A 13,861-nucleotide genomic window follows, 5' to 3' on the forward strand; every position below is an offset into this window, starting at 1 on the left:
GAAACACCTGTTTTCCCCACTCTGATCAGTTCCCTCCCAATTAATTCCCCAGGGATATGTGGGTGGCAGACATCAAGAGCATGGCTTCCCCTCCCGCTCCCTCCAATCTCTGTCCTAGAACAAGTCCCTTGGGCATTTTAAAATTAAAGAGTTTTTTTTTTCCTCCTTTGGCAAACTGGCTTGGCTTTCCACAGCCCCTGCACAGCTCTAGGAGTAGTCCATTCCTGAGGATGCACTTGCCCAAATCTCCACAGCCCATTGCAGGAAGGAGCCCTAGAAACAAGGGGGTGCCTTTGCTTTTGACCATACATGGCTCTTGGAACAGCAGCCTAAGGAATTCTCCTGGGCTATTTCACAGTCTGGCCTATGCCCTTAGCAGGCAGGCAGCTATGCTTTCTTTGGAGTGGATGCCTCCAGAGAGCTAGAGAGAGAGAGAGAGAGAGAGAGAGAGAGAGAGAGAGAGAAAGAGAGAAAGACAGGGACAGAGACAGAGAGAGACAGAGACAGAGACAGAGACAGAGAGAGAACTGCTCAAAATTTCAGGTGCTTTCCTCTGCCCACAGAAGGACCAGGCCTCAGGATTTTAGCCAGAGCAAAAGTAACCCAAAGGGAGCTGTATGCGGAAGGCCTCCTCTCAGAAATTCATTTCTGCCTGTCCGAGTTCTTCCAGAAACGGCCATATGGGCACCTCCCACGGAAGTTTGAATTCTCTTTTCTTTGCACTTAAGTTGCTCTCCGATGTCTTACTGACATTTATTCCTGCTTTTATTTTACTCCTGCGAGAGTTGAAGGCGATGTTTGATAGCCACATATACACCTTCCCACCCAGGGAATATACCTCGGTACGTTAGAAGCCCTCGGAACAAAGAGAAAAGCCAGGTAGGTAATTAGCTCAGCTCCCTCCTTTTGGTGGCTGAACACATTTTTGGTCAGCTGGTGCTTCAGCTAAGGGCAGTAAGAATGGCAAGGACTACTGCTGCCCTACCACAGCTTTGTCCATCTTGCTGGTTACAAATTATGCTTTCCAAACAAATCTGTATGTTGTCTGAAGCCCTCCTTCCCAGAGGGCATTCTGACTCAGTGGCAGGTGTTGGGGGGGTATTCTCTGAAAAGTCTTATTCCATCTTTGGCAGAATTGGTTGCCATTCCAACTGTTGGTTTTTAGCCTTAATTGAGAGAACCAGATAAACAAAATGGGCTTGTTTCTGACTGCTTAGAAATGATAGCCTAAGGTGTTACTCAAAGCTGAGCTCTTGTCTCTTTTCTCCATACCCCATCCTCATGTCTTTTTGCTCTATAGCTGGCCTCCAGCCCTTAAAGACAGGAAAGCCCTCGTGGAAAGCCTCCTAAACACACAGTAAAAGGAGTAATCCAGCAGGAATAAGCCAACAGTCTCGGCCTGGTATTTGAACATAATTTAATGAGTGCCCAGAATTCATCTGTAAATGCACATTGTTAATTTAGGGCCTGCTATCCATTAATTAGGGCTTTAGTGGCAAGTGCCACTGAGCTATCTGCACTGTTTAAGGTTACGTCAGGCCCTAGTAAACGGCTCGCTGATAACAAGATGCATCCATCTTCATTACCCGGCCACTCCTGTCTGTCTTTGCTCAGCATCTTCGAAAGGCTTATGCCTGTTGGAACTGAAGAATTAAACTTTTATCCAAACCAGATTCTGATCTTTCACCTTTTCTGATTCCTTCAGCACTTCCCATTTATTTTGCCTAAATGACATCTGATTACCTAACATGGAATGGAGAGGGGGCTTAACCTCAAACAGTCTGCAGACCTTGGCTCTCGGCTGGAAAGTTCCAGTGGCTTAACGTGAAGGAAGCCTGCACATTTCCATTTCATCTGATACTGGGCTCAGTGGAAAAGAAGCAGTTTCTGATTTTTTTTCTTCTTCTCATGAGGTAGCAGCTCCAGTAGGCTTTTTTTTTAATGCCAGAGAAATACAGGAAATTAATTTTAGACTTGAAGAATAAATGTCCCAATTGGTTCTAGTTTACTTTTGTAGTGTTTCTCTCTCTGAAAATATGTATGATCTGAGGCAGTCACAGTGCCAAATGAAATAATTCCAACCACCTAAACAGCCCTGCGTGTCAAGCCCTCAGCTGTATAAACGTAATCATGCTGAGGTACATGCTCAGGCACCAGGGCTCCAAATCCTGCCCTCCTTTTCCATTTCTAGGCCTGCAGTCAGAGCAGGCAGTGAGCTCTGACACCAGGCAGGATCCCGCCCCTACAGAAAATTATATAAGTGTGAGTTTGTTTATCCTTCAAATGCTGGGTCAGGGGACTTGCACGAAACAAACTTCCATTGACAGATGGTTTCTATAAGTAGTTGATTCCGGGAGGGGAGGGAGCTACCTGGCATGACTGTTTAACACATTTAGGGTGCTTGCAGGGAAAGCCTACTGCTCCCCTGAACCATGGTTCAATTTTAAGCATCGCTGGCCAGGATGGGTTATTGTGACTAGGTGGAGAAGAAGCTTCGAGAGCCCGATGCTCAGTGTGTAAGGGAGAGGGGAGGAGCAGGAGGAGGCGGCGCTGCTTACTGGAATGATAGCCCAAGGGAGGGCATCAGAAACCTTTGCACCACTGAGCTGGCACACTTATCACACGGTGACAGTCTATACTGCCGGCCTGCAGCGGGATGCTGTTTAGGGTGCATGCTGCCAACTGGTTTAGAAAATGCAGATCCCCCTCTCAGATAGAGAGAGCAGGAGGCAAAAAGTCAGCTGACTGACATTCCTAACAATAGGGCTTCTTCAGCTCAGGATGCTAAAGTATAGATCCCAGCTGGGTTGCAGTGGGAAGGAGGCAGCTCCTCTAGGAGAAGACGGGCCCTGCCAGCTCTCACCACGTACCCACAGCAGCTGACATTCTGCTGGAGAACCCCACCCTTCTACCAGCTTGGTGTGAATGCCATCTTGCATTTCTTCCTTTTGATTTTGTAATTCAGTTTTACAAACACTATGATTTTTTCATTTTTTTTTTTTTTAGAGTGACTTGTAACTGTGGATCATCTTCTGGTCCTGCTTCTTACTAAACACAAAATAGATGATGCCCCAAGACTATAGTGAGAGAGAGAGAGAAGCAAAGCAGACAAAAGGCATGGTTTATTGCATGTAGTCATGAAGTCATCTACATTATATGTGATTGAAAGAAATAATTTTCAGCTGAGGGTTCCTTAAATTTATCAGAACGAGGCACTGGATACTTGATGTAAGAGCTCTTTGAAACTGACGTACTACAAAATAAAACACATTCTTTCTCTGGCAAAGAGAAAGCCAAGATACTGTGGGGGCAAAGGGGACAATGGAGCTTGTGAAGCAAGGGTCAGAGCTGAAGGTTTCAGCTAGAAGCAGGCTACGCACAGGTATTTTAATTAAAAGAAATCAGTCAGGAATTCTATTGCAGGAGCCAGAATTCTGCGTTTGGACTGCTGGTAAGGAGAGCACTCAATCGTTTCGTTTTTATTGTTCAATATTATATTAAAATTTTTTAGGCTCTTCAGGTCAAGGCAATTTTTAAAAGGTTAAAAGCTACTCAAAAGGGTTGCCATATCCATAAAAGGAAATGAGATTAAGCATAAAGACTGATGGGAGAAAAAAAAAACACAATAATTTAGATAAACTGCTATTGCCTTTAAAATGTTTTGACTTTTATCAGGGCAAAGAAGTTCAATGATTCTTAGACTGGTTCTTACATCTAAGAAAGAGTTATGAGATGTGAATCATTTTCTTGCTTTTCATTGTTTGGTGTATTTTAGACAAGGTCCCAGCTTTCTTCAGTTACGTCCTTCCTAATGGTTGGGGAGAAGTAATTGCCTGGCTCCAACTTCCATCTGTCAACTCTTGACCTTGCTGGCTGTGCATCTGTAACATCAGACACTGTTGTCATGGAAAGAATTATGATGTTTCCATCGAAAATATTCCAGCGTTAACAAATCCATAACACGATCTGGATCACATGGAAGGGGTTACAAAGTGCATTTCCGAGATCCCCCAGAAAAGCGAGTGGGATATCCCCATTAATCTCCACCGCTTACCCCCAACTGAGAAAGTCATTGTCTTAGAATGCAAAGGTTATATCAGAACCTCAGACCTGAAGCTTTCATTCTTAAAATCAAAACTTGTGGTTCAGCGATGGAGACGAAAGCCATTATCCACCTTCACTATCACATTAAACATGGCCGCCAGTGATTCCTCTGGGTAACTATGGAATGCCTGACCTCCTTGCAACCCTTCCGTGTTTGCTCAGCATTCTTAATGCTCATTTCAGTTCTCAGTCTCAAAAAAACTAAACCTGTAGAACGTGGATCACTTTGAGCAGGTCATAGCAACCCGAAGAGATTGTAGCATCATGGCAAGCTAATATTTCCTGGAAAACCTATGCTTATCAAATAGCATTTTTTACAAAAAAAAAAAATTAAGAAGTAAGTTGATATAAAAGCTTAATTTGATCTTCCATGTAAACTAGATCTGGCCTGACAAAGTTAAAATGGATAGAAATAATATTCTAGACACTGAAAATTTATTTTTGTTGACTTACGTCTTGACAAATATCCATTCTAAATCAGTAAGAGGGACTAAATTTTCTATTCCAGGAGATACCAACCCTAACAGGGTCGTGTGTTTACATGTCTTTCACACATAGAAGATCTAAGATGAGGATTGCTGCTGTGGACATTCAAATGATCAGGCCTTTTAGATCCACGATGGCAAAACAGCGCTGATATATTTGGGAGACACTGAAAATTCAGAAGTAAAAAATCAAAACAAACTCACCCCCCCAACATCCTCAATGTAATTGTCCTTGACTGAAATAAATCTATGATATGAAGCCCATAATGTACAGATGAGTAGATTGAGGGACGATTACTCATTTTGTAAAAGATTCTTTCCTGAATTCCCCAAGGAATTCTTTCCAAGGCTGAGCTTCACTAGTTCATGTAAGTGTTTGTATACAGCCCATTAACTGTTTGAAAGACAGGCCAGAGATGCAGGTAGAAGGAGGAGGTATCCAAACAGTGCCAGAATCACTTGCACCACAGGGTCTCGAGTCTTATGAAAAACATTGATGAGATGATAAAGGATGTCAGGTGGAGACGTGGCATTTACTTAGAAGCTGGAGGAATATCTATGTTCTGAGGTCTTAAATGTTCACTCGGCCATCTGTTAGGCTGGCCTTGTATGAGCCATGTGACCTCTCTAAACACCAGCCTTCTAGAGTTATAGAAGCTTACATGTCATATTTAATTTACACATATTTTATATAAGTAAATACATTCATACATAATACTGCCACATGTGTGTAAGTAGCAGCCTGATACACAGTACCTACTGCATACAGATTTCTAAGGTGTCTCTAGAAAGATTTATGAAATATTAAGTATTCTCCAAAGCAGAACTATGAATATGATCATAACCCTAGAAGAATACTCACAGAAAAAAAAAAGCCAAACCAAACCAAAAAACCCAAATACTCTCTAGTTCCAAAAAGAAAAAAAAAAGTCTAAACATTGCAAAAATGAATACTTTTCTCTTTGGGTTTTCCAAGAAAGTCAATCTGTAATTTAACTCTCTTTGAAATGATTGCTCATACTTTAGTTTTCTGTGTGTTTGGGGAAAATCACAAGATTGGGAAGTGCATGGAGGCAATCAAGAATATAGTGTCTGTTGGTTTCTCTGTGTTACTGGGATTTGATGCATTTATTTTTAAATTAGTTATTTTAAGAACAATAGCACCAGGTTGAAATACAGCTCTATTTGCGGTAGGAGAATACCAAACTTCTTGCTTGGTTGACTTTGCATGAGTCACACAAGAGTGGACATGTCCTGTGTGCTCCACCCAGTGCAGCTGGTTGCTGAACTGCAGCTTTTTTTCAGGTTAGAATGAACATTAATTGGTATTTTCGAAGGGAGCACCCAGTAACGAAGATGTTCTGGCCTGCCCTCCTGGTCTGGTGAAATGGTCAGGTGATTGAGTTTAATAGGCTGCCAAACAGAAGACTCCGATAGCGTGGCTGACAGTTGTCAGCGTGTATGTTTTGGTCTCTGAGAGACAGCAGCTCCACCAGACAGTGCAGGCTCATTGTAACTGAGGTAGCTTGTTATTATGGGGTTGTGCGGAGTGGGGTGCACGAGAGCTCCAGTAAGTTTAAAGGACCAGAGAATGGCACTGTATTGATTGTAAAATAGTGTCCTAATATTGAATATATTCTCCCCATATGCTCCCTTAACGTCTCCTCTACTTGAAATAGGTTACAGTGTCTTGCCAACTCTATGGCCATATGAAAAGACCCCCTACTCTCATACTATGATCTATGTCTTGGTTTGATCCAGGTTGAGTAGAAGCATTCTTTCTGTTCCTCAGAGTTTCTATGAGTGGATCCCAGTAGAAATGGGCATGAAAATAGTTCTTAAGTGCAGGACATACAATTGCTTCCTTCACAACCTGAAGTTCTTCAGAGATCTGGAAACAATACTGTCAACGTAGGTTGATCATTACCTAGTTTCTTAACAGGCTGACAAATTATTTAACTTTCAATACATTATCTTTTTAAAACGTAAGTGAACTTTTGAAACATGTTTTTGGGGATGTTTCACAAAGTCAGAAAACATATGAAAAGTGATTTTTATTTCTGAAATCATCCATTCATGTCTCACCTCAAGAATCTGGGATCTTTCAGGAAGAGGGAACAGAAAGATTGTATGAGCCGGAAGTGGCGGATAACTGCAAGAAAACATTGTTTTCCCGGGAACAACAGGGCACACACACATAGTAATTCAGAGCGATCATCGCAGCGTGCTCAAGACCTACCCAAGCTCCAGCCCGGCATGGCGCTGGAGCACAGACGGAGAAAGAAGAATACGTAATCCTGCCACTGTGAGGAAGTGTAGCGGCTGTTTGCTAGCTGCTGGGAAAGGTAGAATCCCTTGGAATCATTGTTTTCAATGGTGTCACCCTGGTAGGTGGAACGCTAGGCCCCAGTCTCGACACTAACTGGGCAACACAGCGTGATCTCAATGGAGAGCAAGAAAAACACCAATGTGTAAAATACCACAATTTCTGTATCCATTCCTCTGTTGAGGGACATCTGGGTTGTTTCCAGGTTCTGGCTATTACAAATAAAGCTGCTACAAACATGGTTGAGCAAATGTCCTTGTGTACTTGAGCAAATTTTGGGTATATGCCTAGGAGTGGTATAGCTGGATCTTGAGGAAGCACTATTCCTAATTGTCTGAGAAAGTGCCAGATTGATTGCCAAAGTGGTTGTACCAGTTTACATTCCCACCAGCAATGGAGGAGGGTTCCCCTTTCTCCACAACCTCTCCATCATGTGTTGTCACTTGAGTTATTCATCTTAACCATTCTGATGGGTGTAAGGTGAAATCTCAGGGTCCTTTTGATTTGCATCTCCCTGATGGCTAAGGATGTTGAGCATCTCTTTATTACTCAGCAATCAAAAATGAGGAAATCATAAAAATTGCAGGCAAATGGTGGGATCTAGAAAAGATCATTCTGAGTGAGGTATCCCAGAAGGAGAAAGACACACATGGTATACACTCACTCATATAGTCCTATAAGATATGATAAACATAATGAAATCTATACACCTAAAGAAGATAAACAAGAAAGAGGACCGGGGATAAGATTAAGATGATCAATCATCACTTAGAAAGACAAATGGGAGGTGCATTGGACGTAGGAGAAAACAAGTAACAGGACAGAAGCCTACCGCAGAGGGCCCCTGAAAGATTCTACCTAGCAGTTTATCAAAGCAGATACTAAGACTCATAACCAAACCTTCGGCAGAGTGCAGGGAATTTATATGAAAGAAGGGGGAGTTTGTATGACATGGAAAGGATAGGAGCTCCACAAGGACCAAATATATCTGGGCACAGGGGTCTTTTCTGAGACTGACACTCCACCAAGGACCATGTATGGATATAACCTAGAACCTCTGCTCGAATGAAGCTCGTGGTAGCTCAGTAACCAATTGGTTTCCCATAGTAAGGGGAACAGGGACTATTTCTGACAGGAACTCAATGGCAGGCTCTTTGACTTCCCTACCCCCCAAGGGAGGAGCAGTCCTGCTAGGCCACAGAGGAGGACTTTGCAGCCCAGTCTTGAAGATACCTGATAAAACAGGGTCAGATGAAAGGGGAGGAGGTCCTCCCCAGTCAGTGGACTTGGAAAGGGGCAAGGAGGAGATGAGGGAGGGAGGGTTTGGGAGGGAATAAGGGAGGGGGATACAGCTGGGATACAGAGTTAATAAAATGTAACTAATAAAAAAATTTAAAGAAAAGAAAAACACCAACAACATAAAAAAGGATCTCGGATTGGGTGGGAAGATGTAGGAGGTTGAGGTGTGCTTAGGAGAGGAGTTTGGGTAGGCTGTGAGTATGTTCAAAGAACTACAAAATTACCATTTCAAAAAAGAGTAAGAGGAGGAACGTTCCTGAAGTGGGAGATGGTTTAAGTACTTCAGTCAGACCAGTATTTCACAGGAGATATTCCCCACATGACTGGGGCTTAGAACAGCAGTACCGAGAGATGATGTGAATGCAGTCTGCCCCTGCTTCTGAAGCAGCCTGATCTCCGAGGCCTCAGTTTATCTGCTGCCTTTTTCTCTTACTCACCCCTCCGAGCACTCAATACAGGATAATTGAACAATTTGTCCGAGTAATAGATTGTTTAGTCTTTGTGCTTGGACAGAGCGTGTGCTCATGACAAGCACCTTGTTCATTGTCAGAGATGTGGAGCGTACACGGAGTAGATGCACGGCAAATGCTGATAACTCTGAAGTTTCTGTCCTTGCTCTCTTAGCGGTGACCAGTATCTACATGACAGAAACTCCACTAAGTTTCCTTATTTATGATTTTTACTTTTAGACATCATGTCCATGTATCAGTACTTGCTCATACGTGTGCAGAAGCAGAATGAATAAAATGTAGAAGGGTTCCCCCAAATATTTCCAAAGGAGATGATTTTCACTGCTTCTCAGTGGCATTTTGCTATTTGCTACTGTGTGGCTAAATTATGTACTGTATTCTTGTTTTCTGGTTTTTGATTTTGTTTTGTTTTTCAGATAGGGTTTCTCTGGGTGGTTCTTGGCAGTCCTAGAACTCCCTCTGTAGACCAGGCTGGCTTTGAACTCAGAGATCCAAGTGTCTCCTGAGGGCTGGGATCAGAGGCTTGTACCACCACCACCCCGTGTATTCCTGGTTTTCTTAAGACTTGCAGATGAGGATGGAAGTTTACACACTTACTTCATGTCCGTAGTCCCCTCCAGGTTCTAATGTTCATTCTGTTTGTTGTTACTGTTTCAGTTTTTCTGTTGAATCATCCTACTACTTCACATTCCACTTAGCCAGTATTTTGTATCCATTGGCTTTAGATGCACTTTCCTCTTGCTAGTGGAGATGAGAAAAAGCAACCCACCTACAGTTTTCAGTTTCCTTGTTGATGTCAGTCAACTGGACCAGCATCCTGACATTTTTAGTGAGGGAATTTTACATGCAAACATTATTTTAATAACTTATAGATTTATATTGTTACATCGGTATCACTTACATTTGGGTTCAGTAGCCATAAATAAGTCTTTCACGTGCTGTTTATAGTTCAACTTAAAAAAATAAAACTCTGAAATAATACATAAGATTTATAGTTTCATGTATATTATTCTCTCTAGAATTGTGAAATGGGATTAGAAACATACACACAGGCACACAGGCACACACACACACACACACACACACACACACACACACACACACCTCAATAATTGCCCAAATTATACAGTGTTGGACTTTGCTTTATAGTTCACAATGAATTCTTTGCTTTCTATCTATTCATCTGCATAATCATCCCCATGTAATATAAACCATATTTTCCATTAAATCTAATTTCCTTCTAATTTACACTTATGACTTCTTACCTTACTGCTCATTGTAGAAGTTTTTTTCATTGTACTTGTGGATTGGTTTAACTTGCTCTTACATTCTTTTGTTTTGGATTATGTGTTTGTTTCTTTTTTGAGATTTTTTTCATATTATTAGAATATATTAGCTAAACTTTATGGTTCTTTCATCTCTAAAATTGTGCTTAGCTACCATTGCACTTAATACGGTACCCTGTCATTGATAAGGGTAATTGATGGTAACCTGTTTTCACATTTCTTACTCAGTGACTGTTCTTTTTTCATCCTTAAAAGTTTTGTAAAGATTTTCTTCATGTTTGATGTTCTAAAGCTTTACAAAGGTTAGTATTTAGTGTATATTTTTCTCTACACTTTTGTTGAGTTAATGATTAGGTTTTTTTTTTTCTGTTGGAGGAAAATTTTATTTATTTTCTTTTGTTACTTCTTTGCTTATTTTATTTCCTGTCTTTTTTTGTTGTCTCCTAATGCCTAAATACAGATATGTTTAAGGTTTTCTGAACTTCTGCTCTATTATGCACTTCTAATGATTCTAAATTTGTTTTCCTAAGAACACATAGAACTTCTTTTCATATTACAAATACAATATATTCATGGATTTAGATAATAATTCAAAGCTTAAAACACCTAAAAGATTTATTTTATTTTTAAATTGTGTGTGTGTATGTGTGTGTGTGTGTGCTCATACGTGCCTGTGCATGTGTCTGTGCAATGAGAATGTGCACATCTGGGTATATACAAATGAAGGCATGTATATACTGAGACCAGAAGAGGAAGGCAGTTTTCCTGCAGCTGGAGTTACAGGTGGTTACGAGTCACTGAACATAACTGCCAAGAAGTGAACTCAGATTCTCTTCAAGAACAGTGTTCTTCCTTGCTAAGCCACCTCTGCAGTCTCTAAAGTTTGAATTTCTTTCCTTAATTCCTCCTATTACAACTGTTTCCATGGAGGCTCAGTTCTGTATTTACATTCATCTTTTTTTTTCTTTTATTTAGTTTCCTTTCAATGTTTGGTAATCTTTGAATGATAACTAACTTTTGTGTACAAAAGACTACCTTATTAGTGTAGTGGCTGACAGAGGTAACCTTTGAGATGAAATAGACTTTTATTACAGAGGACAGTGACCTAACTGGGAAGGAGGCCACCAGGCTCCGTGTCAAAGGCAAACCTACTGATAGGTGGCATTTTCCTTGTAGAACAGGAACAGGTTTGGGGGCACCACAGCTGCCAATCAAGTTGAAGGAAAAGGGGCTACTTAGCATAGATTTAAGAGCTTGCATGAAGAAAACAGTTCCCACCTCATCCGACTCCAGCCTGTATTCTGAGTTATTTCTGATGCTGGTATTTGTGTAACAGTTTATCCTATTCTGACTCCTGTCTGCAAGGATCTCCTCAAGCTCTAGTCTGCTCATGCTGCTCTCTTTCTCTCTCCCAACCTTTTTTTTTTTTATTTTTTAACACAAATTGTCCCAAGGTTTTAATTTTTATAATCTTTGTTTGTTTCTGGTGGGTACTGGCATTTCTATAAGATTTTAGAACAGACAGGAGACCAATGATAGTTTGTCTATCATCTTGAACTAATGCAAACACATTGCTGTCCTAGCATCACTCTGAAGAGTTATCTAAACTTGACTAAAGCTTGTTTAGCTGTTCACAGATATGCCTAATTGTGAATAGATGGATTCCCATACAAGTCTCCTAGACCTTGATAAATATTCTTCATGGATCAAGTAGGAGTTAACAGTGTTACAGGCTTTCGATGATTTTAAATTGTTCCCTGAAATTCTTGCCATTTTCAGGTGTGTGTGTAGATCACTCAGCAGAGTATAAAGGCATGCCTGATTGAAGAAGGCAGAGATAACAATGCAAGGGAAAGTAGTGAACTTTACTTTGAGGCATTGCCTTTTTTTTTTTTTTAAGTTGGGCTTGACCAACTTTACCTTGGATTAGCCAGGAAAATAATTGATGTAAATCCAGAGCCAAAAATGATAACATGTGAAGAACTGTGCAGAATTGGCAGGACCCCAGATCACTGGGGGAAAGCAAATGGAGTACCTATTTTTAAAAGAGAATAAAAGGTTGTTTGAGAATGAATGACCTTTGTGTAAAGAAAAAGCAGTATATATGGAGTACTTTAGCCCAGATAAGATTTAGATGGTCTTGAATAGCAATGAAAGTGATGAATAGAGGAAATTGGTCCACACCTGTGACATCACCACAACATGACGCACCCAAAGTGGAATACAGTTTTAATTGAAAAAATTATGAAATGTAATTTTTAATCTATTATCGCCACGTACAAGGATTTTGATCCACATTTTATTAATGTAGCTGAATGAAGACACTTGGAGTTGGGCACATTATTCACTATGGTGGAGGTATGTGTTATCATCTCAATTCATAGAAGGAAGAAAACTGTCCAGAGTTATTATTCAGACATCAAGTACTTCTTTGATAATATGAAGCATATAGATTAACATTTTATCTGTGAGACAAACACAGTAGTGGTTTCCTTACCTCAGAATTAAACATCGAATGAACTTTGCTTTGAGTAGATTAGATCACTATTCAAAAATAAACATAAATAGTTTGAAAAGAGGACTCATATTTTGTGTTTTAGTTAAGGAACAAAGAATTCTCGCAGACTTGAACTGGGGGGAACTATTCAGCAGTGACTGTGTGGAAGAGGCTCGAAGGTCCCTTTGCATTCCATTAAGTGTTCACACACTCTTGGATTGTGTCTGGCTTTTACCTCAGTGCTTTCACTGCTGGGCTCTACTGTTCGCCTTCTTCAGATTATAGTTTCTTCACTCACCCTTCAAGTGTAAACCCTTCTTGCCTCACATGTTCATTTTTTGTCTTTCGTGTTTCCTCAGTATTTTGTGCACTCACTTACAACCAATACTTGCTGAGTGTCTGTTACCTGCCAGACACTGGAGCCTGAAATAACAACTACGTCAGAGGCCCACAGTCTCAATATGACTATTCTTATGTGCCCAGTTGAGGAAGGTGGTTCTGAGAAGGTAATGTGAATTGATCACAGTTTCACAGTCAGCAAGTACTAAATTTAGATGTAAACTACACAATTTTCAATAGTTTTCCTCCATCTCTGTGCTTTAAACTCTCAAGGTCAGAAAATATCTTATTTCTCTCTCAATCCTAGCAGTGGCACAGTGCCTGGCACTTGGTCAAATCCTACATGATGAACAAACAAATCAATGAATAAACAGGTAGTAAAGTCCCATTACCAGCAAGCTGTACTGAAGTATGACCAATTTACTTTGGTCCTCTCTTTCAAAGCCAACATCCAATAGGCATTCATTAACATCCCCATCCTCATGCTTGGCTCAGGTTTTGGATTATGTAGCAGCACTGTGAAGAGTGATGAGGGAAACATGGACCGTGAAAAGCGTTAAGAGAATGAGGTGTGCTTTGGGGAGGTACACCATGCTGATGGTTTGGTTCTAAAGCTTCATATAATGTTAAGAATAATCAGGCCACTCTTTCATTAGCTATTTATTTATATTTCATGTGTGTAAAACTTCATCAGTCATTATGGATAGACGTGTTGCTGACTTCAAGTTCAGAATTTCAGTAGAAGACAGGGTATGCGTGTCTACAGTGATGCATGCTAGGCAAGTAAGTTACCAGTGCCATGTGATGAGGCAAGACTCTAAAGCATTGGTTCTCAACCTGTGGGTCATGCTGAATGACCCTTTCAAAGAGGTTGCATATCAGCTATCCTGAATATCAGATATTTACATTACAATTCATAACAGTAGCAAGATTACAGCTATGAAGTAGCAACAAAATAATTTTATGGTTGGGAGGTCACCACAACATGAGGAACTGTATTAAAGGGCAGCAGCATTAGGAAGGTTGATATGTGAATGAGCTCTTGACTGGGTCGG

This window comes from Psammomys obesus, unplaced genomic scaffold (assembly GCF_907164565.1).
Source record: "Psammomys obesus unplaced genomic scaffold, mPsaObe1.curated_primary_1811, whole genome shotgun sequence".
Taxonomy (NCBI): domain Eukaryota; kingdom Metazoa; phylum Chordata; class Mammalia; order Rodentia; family Muridae; genus Psammomys; species Psammomys obesus.